Here is a 22,420-nt window from a genome sequence, read left to right on the forward strand (position 1 = left end):
CAGCGCCGCCTGGCGCCAGAGAGCGCGGCCTGGTTCTAAAAGCGGGTGGGGAGAGGGCGCTCGGGGGTGGGTTGGGCGCAGGGAGAGAGGCAGCTCCCGGGGAGGGGCGGGGTTTGGGTGCCCAGATTCCTCTCTCCTAGGGGGTGTTCAGAGAGGGGCCCTGTTCCCCTAGGGGAGCAGTTCAGGGGTCCTGTTCCCTAGGCCAGGGGTCTGTTCGAGGTGTAGGAATTGGGGTGTGACAGCTCAGCTGCGACCTTGCTTCCTCCACCCTGACACTATGGGCAGGTCTGCACTTAAATCACAGCAGCGCCTGGGCATCTGCGCCGCTGTAGCACTTCAGTGAAGACAGGAGAGTGTCTCCCATCGGCGTAGTTAATCCACCTCCAGGAGAGGAAGTCACTATGTTGATGGGAAAAGCCGTCCCACAGACACAGTGCTGTCAGGTCAGTATAAGTGCATCACTCAGAGGGGTTGATTTTTTTACACCCTTGTGCGACATAGTTATACCGTTGTAAGTTTATAGCATAGACTTGGCCTAAGACCACATCACCATCAGGGTTTCCCCATGAATAATAGACAAAGGGCAGTCATTGGTGGGTGAAACCCCATCCAGGAATCATAGAATATCAGGGTTGGAAGGGACCTCAGGAGATCATCTCGTCCATCCAACCCCCTCCCTGATCACAGCAGGACCAATCCCCCAACAGATTTTTGCCCCAGATCTCTAAATGGCCCTCTCAAGGATTGAACTCACAATCCTGGGTTTAGCAGGCCAGGGCTCAAACCACTGAGCTATCATTCCCTACCAACTGGTCCCCTTTGGTAGGGAATGGTATCATTCCCTACCAAATGTCTTCAGGAACTTCTTTATTCAAGAATAATCATTCTATAACAATAATAGGATTTCTATAATGCTTTATGTTCTCAGAGTGCTGCATAAAATTAATTAAATAATCTTCCCACGGTGATAAATGGGTACATATTATTCCCTATTTAGGGGGACTGGGAAGACAGCAAAGTGAATTTACTTGGCTAAGGCCATGCATTTAGCCAGTGCTCTGAGCTCAACCTCATTTTAGTTCCTGAAATGTTAGGACACATTTTCCCTCCAGCTTCCACTTTCCAGGCAGAAGCAGAAGTGCTAGATATCTCCAACAAAAGCCTGTTTGCACTAGCTCTCCAGCCTGAACAGATTCAGATAAACATCCACACCAAACCCGGGTGTGATGCTTGCCCCAAAAGTTCATACTTGACCTAAAGAATCTCCTTTAAATTAACAGCACAGGGGCCGATGAAACACAGATAATTCCATTCTCATTCTCCTACTTGAGCTGGTAGAATATTATCAATTAAATCATATATTTATTGAATATTGGTTTGCATTTTTACCAGTACTATAGTTAGTGGAGTAATATAGTCAATCAATTATACCTTATTAATTGAGGTCCTATTCGTGTTTATGCTAAAATGATGTTAGATTGCTCTGGTAGTGCACAGGGGCCTTTCAGAGGGCATAAATTACATCTACACTCATTTTAAGGCCTCTTTACCCTGCTGAAGGAGTATAAAGTGGCTTTGGTATAAATAAAAATCAGGCCCTGAATATATAATCATTTTACCCAGTGTACAGCATTACAAGACCTTCCAGCTGCACTAACCTGTTATAAGCAGGGTGGCAAAGATTTGGCAGGCATAAACCCCCAGAAGCTCAAAAATGTAGGAACAGATGGAGGCAAACTTCTGATAAGTTTTTTTTAAATAATTTTTCTTAATACAATCTACAAGTAGCTGTTTTATTTAGAATTTTTAAAGTCAACCACTTTCATTTCAGCCTTGGCCCACAAAACGCTCAAGAGGCACAGATCCTACAAATTTGTGGACGTGACTTTACACATGTGAGTCACCATCACAGGTGAATAGCCCCATTGAACTCACAAGCTTTACACACAGGAGTAGTCTCCTTTGTCCCTGATTGTCCAAAACTATAATTGAACTCACTGGAACGACTGTGGCGTAGATGTGTTTGTAGTGTCTGGGCACACAAAGTACAGCAAAAGGCATTGAATGTTACATGTAGTGAAACAAACCAAGTGTTATTTCAGAACACTTAAGAAACTGACACAGTTGACAGATGAAGAAAAGTGAGTTTAGCTCTTTTGTGGCTCTCTTTGTGCACTCCTCTTTCCGGGACACACCTCTGAACCACCCTTAATCTTTTCTTTTACATACAGGTCATCAGCCTCCATTCTTTTGGTTAATCCATGTGAGAGCATGGTGGTGTGATTGGGGTAATAATTATAGGCCAGAGGCAAAGCAAAAAAAGTGAACTGCTTTAATAAAGGAGATTAATTCAACTGCATAAGCAGGAGAGATGGAATGTTTTCTGAATCCCAGAGAACCACTTCAGATCAGTTTAACTGAATCCCCACCCTCATCATCTGCAGCAAGAATATTGATTTACAAGCTTCACCACCTGAGAACAATTGGATAAGAGTTCAGGTCTGGACACTCATCAGGGCAATGGAATGGTGGTGCATACCCATCAGTAAGTGGTGCAAATTGCAACTCCATCCCCCTCATGGCATGTAACAAGGAAGGAAAATAACTAGGAGTTGCAAGTTAATTTGGGGTGTATTGGGAGGTGCTTTATCTGACATCCTCCTATTAGTTTTTCCTGCTACTCCATCCTCTTGCCCCCTCATCAGGTAAATGACACCAATTGCTAGGGTGACCAGATGTCCCGATTTTATCGGGACTGTCCAGATATTTGCTTGTTTGTCCCACATCCCGACCAATGTTCGGTCGGGACACTGGACAAACAAGCAATTTTGCCCTCTGCTCCCATGCACAGGCAGAGCCCGGAGGGTCTCGCCCCCCGCCCTGACTCTGCCCACTCCTTCCCCCATTGGATCCCTCCCCAAATCCCCACCCTGGCCCTGCCCCCAGCCCCACCCCTCCTTCCCCCATTGGATCTCTCCCCAAATCCCCGCCTGTTCCCCAAGCACACAGCATTCCTTCTCCCTCCCAGGCTTGCGCCGAACAGCTGTATGGTGGCGCAAGCACTGGAGGGAGGCCCAGGGGATGCGGGGGAGCGTGGGGTGAGTGAGTCCAGCCCGGCCCTGAGCACAGGCAGGAGGGCGGGGCGGTACCTGCAGGGTCCAGCCTGGGGAACCGGCTCCCTGTACGCGCCCATGGGTGGCGGTGGGGGGGCAGCCCCGTTCATTCTCCTACGGGACCGGAGCAGGATGGGGGGGCTGGGGCCTGCTGCCCGCACTCCAGGGCTGCCCATGATGCTCTGTGGGGCAGCTGGGCATGGGCCAGGCCCGGGCACACTCGGGGTGATGGGATTGTACCGCCCCACAGGGCGGGCTGTAGGGAAACCCCGCCCCAGGCCGGAGGCAGCAGCAGCCCCATTCGTTCCCCTGCGGGACCCGAGCAGGACTGGGGGGCTGGCGCCTGCGGCCCCCACTCCAGGGCCGCCCGTGGGATTGCACCAGTTGGGCACCTTCCCCTATGGGGGGAGGTGGAGATGAGGCAAGCGGGTGCGGGGGGCGCACTCCGGCGGCTTTCCCCTCCTCCCCAGCGTCCTGATATTTCAGTTTTGTCATCTGGTCACCCTACCAATTGCTGATGTGTAATTTACACCACCATTTTAGTAATTTTTTAATATGGCCCCTCTTGTCCAAAACCAGGTTCAGCTAGGCCACTGAGGTCTTCAAGGTGTCCCAGCAGCACACAGCTGGAGTTAATCAGTGAAGAAACAAAACAAATGTATACATTTCTTGGGCCAAATCCTACTGGCTTTATTCATACAAGCGTGCTAATTGAAGTCAGTGGTATTCTAGGACTAGGAACAAGGATCCACATCATCCAGGAAACCTTAAAGAAAAGAAAATCTATCAACAATAAGTTTGAAAGGGTGGAGAAAAGGAACTGAAACATTTAAAAACTCATGAGTCACAACAGACTGTGCATTCGTGAGGTTTTGGTGTATTTCTTAGCCGACTTTGCCCAATCTACACCCTGTTATGACTAGGTGCTATTATTGGTTGATCAGTGAGGGGGAAACATTCCCACCTAGCAATACCCCTTTTATCCTAGCACTCAAACTGCAGGTATCACTAAACATCACAATGAACAATAACATAAAAATCAGAGTAAGTCTATTGAGAAAACCCTATCAGGAGCAAAGAAGGCTGCTTGTCACACAAGCTCTAATGCTCACAATATCTGGGCCTGGTACAGTCTCATGACTTTGCTCTATAGCAGCTCTTATGTTATGGTGTATGCCTCATCATAAAGCTTAGAACTTCACAGCCACATATCATGACTCTACAAACTCTCACGCCCAGATTCAACCTTGTACTAGTGCAGTGCCTAATTTCAAAGGGGTGCCATGGTCCCTAGAGATCTTGCAGCCTTGAACCACAGGGACAGCCAAACAGCTTCTCCCACCCTGGAATACCCCCAACAATATAGGTGCTTTGGGAGAACTGAAAACCAGCTCTGTACCTGCCATAGAAACCCCTCTAGGCATGGTAACTCCCCCACATGGGCTTTATAGCTGCTTTGAGACCACTTTATGCTGGCACAGGTGGTAAAAAGTGTCTATGAGTCACCACCTCCTGACCAGGGCCAGCTCCAGACCCCAGCGCGCCAAGCGCACACTTGGAGCGGCATTTTGCTGGCAGGGCGGCAGGCGGCTCCAGCGGACCTTCCGCAGTCATGCCTGCAGGAGGTCCACCGGAGCTGCGGGACCAGTGCACCCTCCGCAGGCACGTCTGCAAGAGGTCCCCCAGAGCCGCGGGACCGGCGACCGGCAGCGCGCCCCCCGCGGCGCACCGCCCTGCCTGGGGCGGCGGAAGTCCTAGAGCCTGCTCCTGACTAGCCATCTAATTCACAGGACCCTTTACATCCTTCCCCATTTACTTCCACTAAGTTGGCACTAGATAAAGGATCTTTTTTGCTCCCTGTGAAAATATACTAGCCTCTGAGTAATAAGAGAAAACTGGAGGGATCAGGAGAGCACAACCAGTACCTATCAGCTAGAAGAGAAGGAGCTGCATCTATTAGCTGCAAAATACCCCTCTTAAAGCTGCCACTGTTTGGCTTTGCCAATTTTAAAGGGCCAGCAGCAGAAAGGCATGTTGGGGAAAAAAGCCATACTAGTCCCTAATAATTCTCCCCATTAAATTCACTAAGGGGTAGGGATATCATATATTCACCTTTTAACCAATTTTTTTCTATGAGGAAAGAAAGCCCTATGTATTTCAAGCCCATCTTCTCTGTCTCTATGTAATTGTGTTTGATTGGTCTCAGACTATTCAATTTGGAGGTTTTACCAAGGTAGAGAAATGTTTCATAGATTTTTCCTCAAAAGTAGAAATGTCAGACAAAATCAGAATCTCTGAAGCACTGGAAGATACCAGTGCTAAGTCTGTGGCTTCAGTTTCTCTTTAGCTGGAGGAATTCCTTTAGCAGCACTTGTGTCTTAAGCAAATTACGCTACCCTGAGGAAAAAAAAAAGGTGTCATTACTCAGCACATTCTTTCAGGCTGTTAAATGGTTCTTTCACGTTATGCTAGTGCATAGCTGCTATTCCTCCTGGTACTAGGATATCTAAATAACATTATTATGCTATTACTAATCATATAGCCCCTCTCCCCATTTGCCTCTGATGCCTGTTCCTTAAGGTGCTGAATGTTGATACACATTAGGGTGCTGTACCAAAATAATCCTCTTATTTTATAAAAAGCTTATTTATATTTTATAGGTAACAGGTAAAAATATGCATGTAGTATACACATATGGTGATACAAGTTTTAGGTGTGGCATTATAATACATAGACAAGAATAAAGAGATTCAGAACAGTGTTATTTTTTGCAAGAATACACACAGGTACTTTAGTGCAGTATTGCTTTCTGTGAAAAGCAACACAGGTATTTGGTGCAGCACTGTGTCACACGCTGCATGATATCGGGAGCAGGATTGTGAGACACAGGTAGTTTCACAAGCAGTTGAATTTTTTTATGCAGAGACATATACGGTTATTTAGTGCAGCATTGTTAGGCCAAGGTGGGATGCAGGTGCTCCTCATTCAGCACATGAAAATGATTGACTATTTCCTAGATATAGAACAGGGCTCTTTTAACTAGAGTGGTTGTCTTTGTTTCTCATGTGTTACAAGTAGCTCATTGGCTAAATGGAATAATTTTAATGCATTAATGCCAAGGTAATGTTCAGATTTACTATCCAGCACCACCTGCTGGTAAGCCAGTATCAAATCTGATTTGGAGATTCTTCTGTGAACATTGAAAAACAATTTGAACCAGGTTATTGACTTACTTCTAAAGCAAGGCATGTAATTGCCACACACATACCATTTGTGTCAGGTGCAGACACATGGTCATGGTGGCCCATCACTGTGAACAACAGAAGAGATTGTCCCTTCATTTTTTCAGAGCCCTGAGTTGCTGCTGCACAATAGTTTTTAGGGGAGAGAGACACTCAGCGCCTATTGAAAGTCAATACAAGTTGGGTGTCTCATTCCCCATCTGTTCCTTTGAAGATCTCCCTCTTAATGCATAAAGGCACTAGTCTAACTTTATGGAATTTTTGAATGACTGGTTCTGTCCCTGGTCCTTTCTATGCTTGTGCTTCTGTTCCTTCAAACAAACCTATTCCTGATATAAAACAGAGGCACATTTGAGCACAGTTCTCCTGAGTCAACCCTCTGATTAAATCTTGATCACTCTAAATTTAGTGGTTGAGATTCTGTACTGTGCCATCTGGAAGGTGCAGCCCACGGGGACCAGATTCATGCCCTCAGGATTCTAGGCTGCTCCAGAGGCCTTAACTCCCACAACATGAATTAGAACAGCCACAGGGGAGCAGCCTGTAGGCTGATCTGCAGTGCCAGGCAGCCCAGAATCTCTGTCATGGCATGCACTAAACAGACATGCCTCCTGCACAGAGACTTGCAAAGGGGGCAGTGTAGAGCTGCTTACATCAGCTCTACCCTGGGTCTGCACCACCAGAATTTTCCTCAGGCTTCTGTGCACTAGGGGTTGGGTGGGGAACAGAGTCTATTCCAGAGTCTCACACCATTTTTACCTTTATCCCTGGATGCAAACCAGTATTATATTTGCCACCTGTGGCTGACACCATTTAGGCATTTCCCTGGGATTTCTAACTGCTGTGCTGTGGGTTGTGTTTTCAGAGCCACACAGCTGGGTTGCAATTTAATTATTTTTTTTAAATAATTTTACTCTTGAACAAATGTTCAGAAGCAGACATTGTTACCCCAGGTTTTCTGCTCAGAACATATGATCAGAGTGAAGCTCTACACACTCAAAAGGCATGTTCATTACATAAAAGTCCCATAGCTGAGGATTGTTGTCTCTACAGGTCCTTTTTCACATGACAAGTAGAAAGCGATGCAGCACCCTGCTGCTAGGTACATTTGTCTTGTTAACGTCTCTAGGGCATGTTGCTTGAGAACAAAGTCTGGGTGATGGCTCCGGAAGCTTCCCCCTTCTTGAGGATCATATTTGCATGCTATTTTATATGTCCACACTGTAAACATGCCCAGTGCTGCAATTTCATAGCGTCAAGTATCAGAGGGGTAGCTATATTAGTCTGTATCCACAAAAACAATAAAGAGTCCAAATAAATCTGTTAGTCTTTAAGGTGCCATCGGACTCCACTGTAAAGCTACTGCTATGAAATTACAAGGATACTGGGTTCCAGGCATAAAATTGTTTCCCCACCAATATTGCTGGCTGCCTGTTTGTGCTGCTTTGTGTGAAGTGCCCTGAAGTGTATGAAAGAAATCTTTAAAGCTCCCAACCTGGGAAGTGTACAGTGGAACAGACCAGTCAGATCTTTGCATGCTGTGTCCTCTGCTTTCAAAGTTGTTCATGAATTCCAGACTTTTTTGCTCAAGATCAATTTTCCCCATAGGCTGCACTTGGTAATTCAGGGCAGTGCTTGCTACTAAGAATTCTGTACACACAAACAGATCTCTCAGCTGTTTTTCTAACTTGGTGCCAAACCAATGCAGAAGCCAAGCCTCGCAGACTTACTATAAATTCAGGCAGCGTTTTCCCCCAAGTGCTAGCCAGCGTCATAGACACTGTAACTTCTCAGCTATTTCTTGCAGGGGAATAACAGTCTCACTTTAATGAGAATGCTGAACACAGTTTTGCTGAGTTCTCTCTGTCCCACTAAGTCCTTTTAGCAGAGCAAAGCATATTTTGTCTAACCCTCAGTGAAAGGTGATCTTAGAGGAAGTTTGATCTTGTGGCTAAGTGAGTGGATTGGGCTTCAGTGATCTGCATTCAAGCCCAGGTTCTGCAAAAGACTTCCTCTGTGACCTTGGGCAGGTCCCTTAATCTCACCGTGCCTCACTTCCCCCTCTGCAAAATGGGGATACTGCTGCCTTCTTTCTATTTGCTCTGTTCAGAGTGTAAATGCTCCAGGATAGGGACTGGGTGTTACAATGTGTATGTACAGCACCTAGCACTGTGAGCCCCCAATCTCATTTCGAACCCTTAAATGCTAATGGATACAAGTAATTGATAATTGACAGGAACACAGCTCTTTTCCTCTATTCTTGCTCAGATACTATGGTGATCAGGGCCCTACAAGGACCCAGATAGTATAAGTAGTATGTTATCTGCTTCTAAAATCTCATGTACTTGTTTCTTGTATGTGAAAGCAAAACCTGTTGCCAACTCTAGCAATATTTGGTATATTTCTTGGGACACATCTACACTGGAATAAAAGACCCGTGGCATGGCCGTGGCTGGCCTGGGTTCATGGGGCTCAGGCATCTGGGCTAAAATATGCTGTGCAGACATTTGGGCTTGAGCTGGACCTCAGGCTCTGGGATCCTCCCTTCTCACAGGGTCCCAGAGCTCAGGCTCCACCCTGAGCCTTAAACCTCTAGATAGCAATTTTACAGCCTTCAGCCTGAGCCCCATGAACGTGAAGCAGCTGCCCCAGGCCAGCTACAAGTGTTTAATTGCTGTGTAGATGTACCCTTAAAGCCCCAGCCCCCAAAGTCATATGATTCCATGAGACTTTCAGCTTCATTTTTAAGACAGTACATTTCTAGCTCTCAGGTTTGCAGAGAAAAGCTTAAAAATGTGAACCCTAAAGCCAATAATCACCCACAATTTACTGTTTTTTTAAAAGGTCATGATCTTGGAGACCTGACTCATGGTTTTATTAAAGCTTGGTGTTGGCAATACTGTAACCCTGTGGCTTCATTAAAGCACGTGCCAAACTTACTATTGAAACACTAAATTTTCTTCCTCTGCTTTATTTCTGTCAATTATTTACTATGCCTTCTTATCCCTGCCCCCCCACCCCCGGCTCCCTATCCACACTTCCCCTTTATACCCTCAGTTCCATCTTCAACACTAAAGTGTTGTTAGGAATAACAGTTATAGCCAGAGATGAAGCAGGAAATTTAACAACGGCTTTATGAAAGTGGGATGAATTCAACTCCATGAACAGGAGAACTGGCCTAGCCTCAAAGCTCCAGAAAACTCTTTCAGGCTTATTCAGCAGCAAATCACCCAGGCAAACTCTAGCAAAGATATTAAAGTCAAAAGAATTGACATAATCAGAAATGCCACTGGCTGATCAGGGATCCAGAGGGTAGGGCTCTGTCACATGCCAGTTTCAGATTGCTCCTTAACCCTTTTTCACGGGTGTCACCACACACAGGAAAAGTTTACAGGTCACCCATGTTTCGCCTGTCTTGGTTCTCGCTTTGGGAAATGTAGATGGTATCTGAGATGGTTCATAGAGCCAGGTGTTCCATATACATACATTATACATACACTTTCAGTCTAAATTACTGTTGTCTTAGATGAAGGGAAAGAACAAAATAAGAATGATAAGAAATAAAGTCTCCTTGGGAGAGCACAGTGTGTGTGATTCCTCTGTACCATGCAGCATCAGCTGTGCCAAGCACATTTCCCAGAAATTTAAATGGGTGATGCACAAAGAACATACACCCTACACAGGGTGGCTTGTTGAGCATGCTTTATCAGCCTCTTGCCATCATCTGAGTGTGATTGAGAGCATCAACAAGAGCTAGTGCCATTGGGAGATTACTTACAGCTAAACACATTGCCACCCAGTCTTCCTTGGAAGCTGTGGAGGGGCTGTTTAGGGTTTTTTGCATTAATTTCTGGAGATTTGTTTATAGTGCGGAAAGTGAAATAGTCGCTGTAAACCAAAATATTCTCAAATCAAGAATTACTAGACCCTAACTCTTGTAATAGGCACCTTTCCCTAGGCCACTAATAGTTCCAGCAGGGCCATTAATCAACTTCCCCAGAATGTTAGTATATAAGCAGCCTATCAAAACCCCGCCCCCAGAATGTTAATGTATATGCAGCACATCCAACCAAGAGAAAGAGGGAACGTCATGTTTCTATGTAAAGAATCTGTACGACAGTGACAAATGAGAGGTGTCCTGAGACAGCCAAAGGCAGGAGGAGGAAGAGAGAGAAAAGTGACAGGGGGTTTGACAGTCAGACTCTGCTTTAGATGCCTAACCAAGGAGAAAAAAAGGACAAATTGTTGCTAAGGGAAATGGGACAGATGGTTGGAACAAACAACTTGCTGACTCTTGGGGACTTAAAACTCTCCAGATTCTGTGGGGAAAAAACAGGCAGCAAAGCAAAAATCCTTAACACTTGTTTCACTCTCTAAATGTCATGACAGATCATTTCCTAGCATGAAAGGACAAAAAGCAACAAGTGGGGAGACAGTTGGACTTGATACTCCAGCACACCTATAGTTGTCTCTCTGTCCATCATCGCTCCCTCCTTCCGTCTCTCTATTGACTTCTCTCCCTATTCCTCCCACTCCTCTTCTTTTACTCTTTCACCATTTTCTCTCCTGTTTCCCAAACACACCATGGCAGATACCACCGCCAGAGCCCCCTCTCAAGCTGCTGTGCAGCATTTTCCATTGCACTCCGTCAAGTATGCGAGTCACATTTGAGCTCTGGGACATGGAGCGGCTGAATAATGTCATAGCTCTGGAATTCAGAGCGGCTGGGTAATATCATGGCTTCGGGATACAGTAAGACTGTGTGATATGACGACTGGAATTCAGAGTGGCTGTGTAATACCATAGTTCTAGGACATATTGTCCCTTGGGGGGTGCATTTACACCTCTCGCTGAGATTTAAAGCCATCTGATCCTTTTGGCTCCTGTCGTTCTCATTACAGTGACAGGTCTTGTCTGGCTCAGAAGTCTCTGACTTGAAGAACTGCGATTGCAGTGAAACCAACAGGTCCCTGAAATCTCCGTCGCAGAGCAAAGGGGATGAGAGAGAGGGCAGGAGATGCTGCAATTTGCTGGGGGTGGGACACCTACCAAGAATTTGTCAAGTCCACTGACAGCAATACAGTCTCTGAAGGAGGGAGCTGAAAAACTTTGCCAGCAGGGAAGGCAGAGTTCACAAAGCAAGATACACATCAGCGGTGTATATTCAAGATCTTCTTTGGACTGGGATATTTTTGAAGCATGGTCTAGTGGACAGAGCATGGGATGGGGTGTCGGGAAACCTGCATTCTATTCCCAGCTCCACCACTGACCTGCCACGTGATCCTGAACAACCCACTTTGCCTCTGTTTCCCACCCCATCCTTTGTCTGTAATGTCTATTTAGATTATAATATATCACCAGTATGAGAGCTCTCCAAACTCAAGGGATCTAGAAAATCTAAGCTCAGGTTTGTAAAGGTCCCTGGAGGCAATCACTGTCTCCTTCTTTCAGACCACTTTTAAGATGCCCTTGACATAAGATCCTTGTAGAGGGTTCCCCCAGGACCTTCAGATCTGAAGCCAGTTTCGTGCATGGCAATCATAGAACTGGCCAATTGGCCAGATTTCTCTTCCACATGTCACCAAGCAACAGAGAGCATTTGCTCTTGTCATCTGAGTGCTCCAGGGATAGCACTGCATTGCACTCACACACTCCTGCTCCCTCGTGCGCAGGTCTAGGGTTATGTCAGGAGACACTGCTATGAAGAGTTCTCCTTCATCAGGAACACCAGCCAGCAAGTGGCTATGGGGACCATCTCAGCAGCTTTACAGGCACCGGTCCCCTGATGCTCAATAAAGGGATAAAGCATCATGGCGGATATGTGTGAAGTTTTTTCTACTGCAGCTGGTTGTGGAAGATGCCACAGTCAGCCCAGGTCAGGCATCACAGCAGGCTCTGTCATATCTGGCAGGTGGCTGGAGAGATTCACTGTCTCTCAGGCCAAGTTGGATGAGCTAGAGCTGGGGAGGGGGACTTGTCATCTTGTGAGACGGTGTGTATTAGGGGATAGTTGTAACATTACTGGGCAACACCAGGTGGCCCTGTAACAGTTAGTCTTACAAGGTCTGTTTAACGGACTATGTAGGCAATTAGCTCTTGGAGAAATACTTATTGTTTGGTGTACTTGTTTTCACCAGCTGTGAGTATCACCAGAACAACTCACTCTTAGGTGCACAGCTCCTGCTCACAAGATATATGCACACAAGCAAACAAAAACTGTTACAGAGGGCCCTTACCATCACCTAAGCTGCCCATGTGCTGGCCACACTCTGGAGACACCTTGGTGGATCACAAGAGGAGTAGAAATCTTTAACAAGTCTTGTCCTGATATCGCCAGGCAGGGGCAAACTTCCCACCAAGCCCTTGCAGCTATGGAAAATGTGAGACTTTCCTTTAAACTCTCACTTTCCCTTTCTTTTGTATTTAGCCAACAGAGCAGATCCAGCTCAGGCTCATGTGAGCCAGCGTGAAACCAGGCACAGATTCCGCATGCTGGAAAGTCGGCAAAGAGATTTCTGCCTCAGACAGAGGCTGCAACCAACCCTCTTCAGGGCTTTCAGGACAGCTGTACGGCCAGATCCTTAACTGGTGTAAATCAAAGAGCCAATGACTGCAATGGAGCTAGAATGACTAACACCAGCTGAGGAACTGTCCCACAGTTGTTCACCCACCCACCAGTGGAGATCCCCCAGGTCAGATGGGGGTAGTGCTTCCTGCTCCTCCATGGGATGAGTCCCCCAATGGCAAGTGGGGTCAGACTGGCTGAGGAGAGGTGTAATTTACATCTTCCTGCACCAGCCGCAATGAATCTGGCCTGACCTCCCCAAGCGCCAGCTACTCCTGTTCTTGCTGCAGGGCTCTGACTTTCAGCATGGCACAGGCATAATACCTGCCAGAGGAAGCTCATGCCCTCCCACTTGTGTGGGTCTAGCCTCCCCCTGCTCAGACACCACCACCCCCCCCCCGGCAGTGGTGGAGATGCACATCTTTGACATCCACTTTCTGCAGAAAGAACGTGGCTCGGAGACTTATTTTTCCACAATTCAGCCCATTCATACACACCAAGCACTGGCCTGGCAATGGGCACCTGGCAAGGGGCCACTTGGTTGCCAAGGAATCCCAGATGCCTCCCAAACACAGAGGCCGCTACAAGGAGCTCGGCAGAGAACAAGGGCCTTAATTGGAGACTGCTGTTTTGACGGAGATCCAGGAAGAGACACAGAGCGACATGCTTCCCCCTGGGCTCAGAGCAGCAGACAAGCCAGGCTACTGTGGCCATCAGCTTCCTCCAGAGCCACAATGCTAGCGACTGATCATGCTTTTCCCCATTGGTCTTTACGGATATCCTGCACAGGGCCTCTGGGCATCAAAAGGTCAGGCTTGTTTTCCAGACGCCCGCCCCCTTTTTTAGATCCTTTGCCCCTACTGGGGCTTTCTTAGGGTGTTTTCATGGCAAGGGACGGTTTTGTCTTGAAAGATAAAATGGTGTACCAAGTATAGGGCAAGCGAATGCTTCGTGTTTCACAAGCACACCCCCACACATGGGATGACTCAGGGGATTGGTAATAGGGCACAGAGCCTTCACCTAGCCCAGATTGGTAGTGACCAAACTTCACTGACATCTGCTGGCTCTTCAACAGCCTACAGGAAACGTGGATGGTCTTGGCCTAATTCATAATGGGCATCCAACCCACTGGCCCAGCTGGCTCCCTTGTTGACAGCCAAGGATCAAATAGGCCTGGAGACAACGTGCCCCTCGCCTCCACAGCAGTGGTCCCTCTGAGATGGGGTGGAGCACTGCAGCATAGGAGTAGCCAGCGCTGCTTCTGGAGACCGACAAAGAGCTCTTGTCTCCAGGGCTGTTCAGCTGGCACCTTTCACCACCATTTATTTTAAATTGACTTTAAAAATCGGCAGAAGATCAATATTTTCAGAGTCCACAGCAGCACGGTCTCTGCTGGCTGTGAAGACACTACCGCGGCTGCTCACTTGAGCCCAGAGTGGCTTGAATCTTCCCTGTAGTTCCCGTCTGCTACGATTCAGATTAATGAGAGACAGGTGAGAATGGGAACCCCCTGTGTAAGGGCCAGCCAGCAGAGAAACGAATGCAGGGGAGGAAGGCAAGGGTAAACTTTAGCTGCCCACAACCCCTAGGTCTCAGCAGATGTTTTGCTTCCTGCTTTACTCTGTATGATGAGCTCCACCCTTGGTGGTGTCTGAACCCAGCTCCCTTTACCAAGGAGGGCTCCACCTCTCCTGGGTGAACACTGCTTAGCTAGCTCCTCTAACACAGTGCTCTCCGACTCTACCAACTGCCTACGAGCAGCCCAGGAACACTGGCAAGACCTCCCTAATTCCCAGCCTGTCCAGGAAACTGCAGCTGGAAGATATATCCCTTCTTTGGAGTGATGGGCAATCAATTACATACTGTCACATCTATGATAGGTGCTGCCCACCCCCACCCCCCATCAGTTTGCCTGGAGCTCAGCACTGGGGCTGCCAGCTGTCTGGATTTTGGCCCAGCAGTTCTGATTTTGATGAGGCCATCCAGCAAATTAGGCCAACAAGACATTACAGGCCTGATTTTCAAGATTAGATGCACGTAATTACTCATCCTACCCTGCCTGTCTAGCCTGTGTGCAGAATTCCCGCAGTTACCCCAGCCCAATCTGTATGCGCTTGGCCGGTTACACAGCTGCCTGGCCACTTGCACACCTGCATACGAAAAGCTGGAGCGATTGCACGAGTAGCTGTGTGCACCTCACTTTGATCGCCAGGCCCTAATACATCCCTGGTTCCCTTTCAGCTCTGGCTCATCGTTCGCAGGGTAGGATGCTGCGTGGTCACAAATTGCGATGTTGCTTGGTGCCTTGGTGTCTTGTGACAACCAGTCCCACTGCCGCATCACGATACAATGACCCTGCATCGTGACACAGCACATCGTGGTGCTGCAATGGCAAGTGGTCGTGACACAGACGTCACGCTCACTCAGATTATTCCCCTGGAAGATTTCCCCTTGGCCTCTGTCCCTCTTTGCTGGAGGAGGAGTCTTGTGGTCCCTGCTGGTAGGACTAAAATTGTCAGAGAGAGCGAGTACACGTGCCTCCCCTGGCCCACTCCACGGGATTGTTTGCACTGTCGCATCTTGCATTATTGAGTGGAAACTGGAGCTATAACAGTCTCCTTGAAATTGCTCTGTCCTGGACACTGGGTTCATTATCAGGGACGCTGAGTTATTCTACAGAATGCTCTCTCTGCCAGTTCCACTCCAGATCCTAGATGCCAGTAATGTGATTCTATCTCCTGCCTACTTTCCTTCTGTCCCTGCACCCCCGCCCCTCCCGGCCTTTCACATATCTGGAGCTAGCAATGTCAGGATCATCAGGGGTGCCCTTTCCTGGGGAGTTAATCACCCAGTGGACAACAGAGACGCATCCCAGGGGCAGTAAGTGCTGCATGCCCCCCTGCCCAGTGAATGGCACAGTGTGATGACCCTTCCCATCAGAGGGATGTTTCCACTCCGGTAAATACCGCTACTGCTAGGAGTCCCTCTCAGCTGGGATTGATTAAGCCTCCCCAACAACATTGATCTGATTTGGTCCTATAGACAGAATCAAGTCATGCGAAGGAAACTGCTGTAGCCTTGGTAGTTTCAAGAGCATGACTTGGGTCCCTAAATACCAGGGTGACAACTGGATCCTGTCTACAAGGGCAAAACCCAAACAGGACTGTGACAGTTGGGAGACAGCCGGCTGTACCATCATAGCAGTACTGTAGTTGGGAAGTCCCAATGCAATGATCCTGAAGGGGTGTAGGCCACAGCAAAGGAGAGGCAGGATGGTCCAGAGGTTAGAGCATTTGCTTGGGAGCAATTGCCAGCTTCAATTCCCTGCTTCGCCACAGACTGGCTGTGTGACCTTGGGCAAGTCACTTAGGCCCAGATTCTCCAATGAGAATTAGCCACCTTTGAGGATCTGAACCTTAGCCACTGTGCCTCAGTTCCCCATCTGGAAAATGGGCATACTAGCACTACCCTACTTCCTGGGGTGCGGTGAGGATCACTCCATTGAAGAGTGCAATGTGCTCAGATCCAATGGTAGGAAAAGCAGTTCTCGTAGGTCTGGGTGAAGTGCCAGTCAGCACAGGGCTGGATCCTCAACTGGGTAAGCCAGTGCAGTTCCGCTGATGGAGCTATGCTGATTTACACCAGCTGGGGATCTGGCCCTCAGTATCAAGACTAACTGGAGGTTATAAGATAAAGGTGTCCTCTCCCATCCTTAATATCAGCAGCCCAGTGAAACCCACTGCCCTGCCAGTGCCCAGCTACAAAGGAAAGCTTTGCTGTCAGACCAAACAGGGAAATACATTTTAATTGTGATTAACTTATCACCTTCTCACAATACCTAAGTACATGTCCAGCTTTGGAAGCACAGTTCACACCATCATTGCCAGATATGATACCAATGTATTTAACATATACTGGCCCATTGCAAAAAGTCTACATAAAGAGAGCACTGAGGTCACAAAGTTAAGCATTCAAACATCAGGAAATGCCAGAGCTACACAATTTAAACACTGCTCATTTGTGCCCATCCTTATGATACAGCCTGTAATTAACATGGCCACGTTTTTTCCCAAATTCTTCCTGCGACCCCCAAGGGGAGCATGGTGTGTTGTAGTGGTTATTTTCCCTCTTCTAGGCATGCTCTAATGTCATTGTCATAATGGCCCAGTTTGTCTCTTTTGGATAAAGGTTTTATATGATACGTTCTCTTCCTGGAAGGACTATATTTCAGTAATGGATGGTGACCAAATTAACCCTTATATTCAGTAGCATCCAGAGGCCCCGATCGAGATCAGAGCCCCATTGTGTTGGGTGCTGCACATTCATATGGTCCCTGACTTTCCAGCGAATGGCAGAGCTGCTCTAATGGGCAGCAAAAGGGATGCGCCGGTTAACTATGAGGCTAATTTACATGTTCACATCCCAGCATCCTTGCTTAGGTGCAATGATGGGGACGAGGCAGTTAACTGTGTAGCTAATTTAGTTGCTAACTTGGGTGACCTAGATCTGCCAGCGCATTTTTGCTCTCGCTCTGTCTATTAAATCTGTAGGACACTGGGTAAGTACATTGGCTTTCCATGGAAATGATTCAGACTCAGCACTGCAAGATACTCCCCACGGGGATCTAAGTTTGTAAACAACACAGAATCCCACTTGCTCCCCTGCACCCTCCCCAGTGGCAGGGGGGTCCGGGACCTTCCTTCCTCACATTTCCCTCCATCCCAGGGCTTCTAATTGGCATGGTGGTAGGAGGGGCTGGGTCCCCTCTTTTGCCCACTCTCCTTTTGGCATCCTCCTGCATCTCAACCAGCTCCTCTGCTGTGCTCCCCCTTGTGGTGGCAGATGGGGTTTGCAACTCAGCATTGGAGCCAGTGAGGAGGGAGTTCACGCCAGCCCTTGCTCCATCCCAGCCTCTCCCCAAAAGCCACAGGCTTCAGACCTCACTAATTCCCCCACCTTCCTGGGGCCCAGCTTTGTCAGATGTTTACAGCCTCGGGCCTCCCTTTACCAGTCCTCAGGGAAGCTCCGTGTTTCCAGCCCCTCGGCTCACTGCCATTGTTCTCCTCTGAGCTCCTCCTGCTTTACCCCCATCACCCTGATAGGATGGTGCCCAGGACCAGGTGTGGTGCAGCACCCGGCTCTGGGATGGGACACCTGGGTGGAGCCAAACTGACTTCAGCGTTCGCCTGACAGCAGAGGCCCCAGTTGCCCTACACAGGCGACTAGAACCCACTAGGTTCCCTTCACGGAGCTTCCTGGATGATTTTCTGTTACAGGATAGAGGCCCAGTCTGGCATCCTCACAGCTCCCAAGCCTCCCGCACCTGGGGGCAGTAAAGACCGTTTGGGTTCCCCATGGATTTCAGCAGCAGGGCTTTGCCATATGCAAGGAATGCAGGAGCGGGGCTAGAGCGGGAAAGGCAGCCGGAGCCCCCTGGGAGCGGTGAGGGAATGGGAAGAGAATTGGGGTGGAATATTCTAGTGTTTCCAGCATTCCCACAGCAGCCTTGCCCGCCGGTCTTTCGCTGCTGCTTTTTAAAGCCTGCTTCCCCTGGGATGGCACAGCTAATTTAACCAGAGGTCAGTCTCTCTGGGTCAGGGCAGGAGGAAGGATGCAAGTGGGACAATGTTCTATAAAAAGATCCTCGCTGCTGCTTTTTTGTAATTCCGTATCGATTTTCCCTTGCGTATCTGTACCGGTTCCGTGCAGTATGAGACGAGGGGGGATGGGAGATATCACCAGCACTGCCCCTGCTCCTGAAACACATCAAACCAGCCTTCGCATCACCTGCATTACACTAGCTAGTGACGACTAGGATTTTACTAATCAGCTGAGCATACCCTCATTCAGACTGGCTGGGAGGAGAGCTGTGCTTGGAAGGTGACGGCAGACTGTAGCAAGGCCTCTCCATACCCAGCATCAGACGCTGCCTCTGCCTCAGTTTCCCCTCAGTTTCAGTCATTCTCCTACTCCAAGCACCCAGCATGGTCAGGTCACTGCAGTCACCCACCTCACCAGCTAAATCCAGGGCCAGTGCAACCCATTAGGCGGCCTAGGGCGCTAGCATTTGGGGGGCAGCATTTCGGGTCCTTTGGCGGTGACTGCGGCGGACAGTCGTCATTAGCATTTAGGCGGAGGGACCTGGCGCAGGGGGGCGTGGGGAGGACCGCCTGCAGCAAGTAAGGGGGGGCACGGCACGCAGGGGAAATTGCTCCTCGCCCCAGCTCACCTCTGCTCCACCTCCTCCCCTGAGCATGCCGCCCCGCTCTGCTTCTCTCCCTCCCAGGCTTGTGGTGCCAAACAGCTGATTGGTGCCTCAAGCCTGGGAGGTGGGAGAAGTGGAGCGGCGATGGCGTGCTCCGGGAGGAGACGGAGCAGAGGTGAGCTGGGGCGGGGAGCTGCCGCACGGCTCCCCGGACTCAGGGGAGCTGCTGTGTGGGGGGATGCCTCAGGGTGGAGGGGGAGCTGCTGCGGGGCGGAGAGCTGCCACAGGACTGGGGTGGAGGGGCGCAAGGTGGAAGTTTCGCCTAGGGCGCGAAACATCCTTGCACCCACCCTGGCTAAATCCACTCCTTTGAGCACGTAAAAAGCAACAACGAGTCCTGTGGTACCTTGTAGACTAACAGACGTATTGGAGCATAAGCTTTCATGGGTGAATACCCACTTCGTCAGACGCATGCAGTGGAAATTTCCAGAGGCAGATATAAATATGCTAGATATAACAAGGTTAGTTCAATCAGGGAGGATGAGGCCCTCTTCTAGCCAGGGGCGGCTCTAGGTATTTTGCCACCCCAAGCATGGCAGGCAGGTTGCCTTCAGCGGCTTGCCTGCAGGAGGTTCCCGGTCCCGCAGATTCGGCGGCAGCCTGCGGGAGGTCCGCCGAAGCCGCGGGACCAGCAGACCCTCCGCAGGCATGCCGCTGAAGGCAACCTGCCTGCCGCCCTCACGGGGACAGGCAGAGCGCCCCCTGTGGCTTGCCGCCCCAGGCACGGGCTTGGCATGCTGGTGCCTGGAGCCGCCCCTGCTTCTAGCAGAAGAGGTGTGAACACCAAGGGAGGAGAAACTGCTTTTGTAGTTGGCTAGCCATTCACAGTCTTTATTTAATCCTGAACTGATGGTGTCAAATTTGCAAATGAACTGAAGTTCAGCAGTTTCTCTTTGAAGTCTGGTCCTGAAGTTTTTTTGCTGCAGGATGGCTACCTTTAAATCTGCTATTGTGTGCCCAGGGAGGTTGAAGTGTTCTCCTACAGGTTTTTGTATATTGCCATTCCTAATATCTGACTTGTGTCCATTTATCCTTTTACATAGGGATTGTCCAGTTTGGCCAATATACATAGCAGAGGGGCAATGCTGGCACATATCCTTTGGAGGTATAAACCATGGAGTCCAGACACACACAAGGCTTCTAACACTGGCCTTTCCCTGGGCTCTAGGCAGTCCCTTCAGCCTCACCATGTTCCCACAGATGATAGCACCCACCCACTAAGGGGCAGGCTAGAGGGAGCCCACCCCCACCCATAGTGGTACCCGGCCCTGAGCAACCAGGCAGTCAGCCCTCATAATACAAAATCACCAGGGCTTCTCCTCAGGGTCTCTGCCCCTACACTCCCAGCCCTGCTGCTCTGGAGAGGGCACCAACTCCAAGATCTGCTCTCCTTAGAGTCTCCTACATGCTCCCTCTAGACTACGGGCTGCTCATATTTCCCCAGCAGTCCTGGTCTTAGTCACCTCCCCTATCTTGGTCTCTACCTGGCAGGTGGCTATGCCTGGCATAGGGGCAGCTGAGCCCCAACCCCCTTAAAGTGCCAGCTCACCCTGTAACACCAACCTTGCCCCCAAAGGTCAGTGTCTTCTAGGAGACGTTCTGGAGCCATGCCCAAGGCAGTGCTTGTCTTTGCTCTGTATTTTGGGATAATGCTTGGTATTTTTACATCCCTTGCCATCGAGCAATGCCGTTCATCAGGTGTCAGTTGCAGGCCTCATTTATAGCTTGTAAGGGGGTCACAGGGTGGAGGGGCAGGGCAAGGAAAATGGAGGTGAGTGATGGGCAGACTGAAGCAAGGAAGGGTATTGCAGAGGGCTAGCATACTGAAGGGATGATAGGTAAAATGGCCCATGGCAGATATTCAATACTAATCCCTAGCACATTTTACCAGCAGATCTCAAAGGGGTCTACAAAGGAGGGCAGCATTATTATCCCCTATTTTACATATGAGGAAACTGAGACACAGAGTGGTGAAGTGATTTGCCCAGGGTCACTCAGCGGGCCAGTGGCAGAGCCAGCAACAGAACCTAAGTCTTCTGAGTCCTGCCCCACTGCACTACCCACTAGACCCCACTACCTCCAATGATCAGAGAAAGGAAAATCAGCTTTGAATAACTGAAATCACAACTAAGGGGTGTTGCTTCCCTTCCTGGCCACAGACCCCTGATACTCCTTTGTCCGTGTGTTGGCCCATTTAGATGATAAGCTTTTCACTGTGGGGACGAGACGCTCTTGTTCTATGCTTGTACGACCCATACTTACACATGTGGATCCCTGTCCCAACCTCTACCTCTGGTGGCTGGATGTGGTTGCGGTTTAGGAGCCTGTTACTGGCTTTGTGATAACAGAGCTGGGTCTTTTAGCTCAGGCCACAGTAAGGATTCTTGGATGGAAAGCCAGAGATACACAGACCCGTCCAGGGCATTGCGTTAGGTTTGTAAATGCCTAGGCCGTTCTTGGACGCTAGACTATCTTGGCCGCACAGGACCATAAGAAGGAGTAAGTGCCCCCTTCCTTCGCCCCGTGCTGGCCCCCTCAAAGCGGGTCTGAGCATGCAGAAATAAGCAAGGTGGGTGGCCAGATTCATTGCACTTTCAATATGTCATTCAATGAGCACCGATACAGCACGGAGCTGCTCCACTGCGGGCCTCAATCAGCCTTGGGGCACTGAGAAGTCCAGTGATGGCCCATTAATGCACCCCTCCCCCGGGGGGGGTGTAGCAGGACTGGAAACTGGCTCATTTGCCAAGTCACCTTCAATTAAAAAAATATACTGAAAGCAGTGCAGCAAGTATCCTTCCACTCCAAAAAGCAATCCCTGCGAAAAGGCTAAGAGAAAATAACAGGGAAAAGGCTCTGAGGCCCAGCTCCTCAAAAGGGCCTAACTCCCACAGAAATCAGCAAATACCTGAACACCTTGGAGGCTCTGGCCCCAGGGGCGGTTTTTTCCTCCTGCTAATGATAGCTCATCTCAATTGATTAGACTCTTCCTGTTGGTATGCATACTTCCACCTTTTCATCTTCTCTGTATGTATAAATATCTCCTGTCTGTGTGTTCCATTCTATGCATCCGAAGAAGTGAGCTGCAGCTCACGAAAGCTCATGCTAAAATAAATTTGTTAGTCTTTAAGGTGCCACAAGTACTCCTGTTCTTTTTTCTAGGTATTTTGCCGCCCCAAGCATGGCAGGCAGGCTGCCTTCGGCAGCTTGCCTGCGGGAGGTCCCTGGTCCCGCG

The 22,420-nt window shown here is 49.1% G+C and overlaps 2 long non-coding RNA genes across 2 annotated transcripts in view; one reads left to right on the forward strand and one right to left on the reverse strand.

The window, feature by feature from the left end:
• Nucleotides 1-127: 127 nt before the first annotated feature.
• On the forward strand, nt 128-12,166 carry LOC120404860. The gene is made up of 2 exons (XR_005598219.1): nt 128-443; nt 11,257-12,166. It is a non-coding gene; the product is annotated as an uncharacterized LOC120404860 (long non-coding RNA).
• LOC120404861 overlaps nt 5,489-22,420 on the reverse strand; it is a 46,291-nt gene continuing 29,359 nt past the window's right edge. Inside the window, exon 3 of the long non-coding RNA XR_005598220.1 lies at nt 5,489-5,510. This is a non-coding gene — a long non-coding RNA (uncharacterized LOC120404861). The remainder of the gene's footprint in view (nt 5,511-22,420) is intronic.

Source organism: Mauremys reevesii, linkage group 4 (assembly GCF_016161935.1).
Source record: "Mauremys reevesii isolate NIE-2019 linkage group 4, ASM1616193v1, whole genome shotgun sequence".
Classification (NCBI taxonomy): Eukaryota; Metazoa; Chordata; order Testudines; family Geoemydidae; genus Mauremys; species Mauremys reevesii.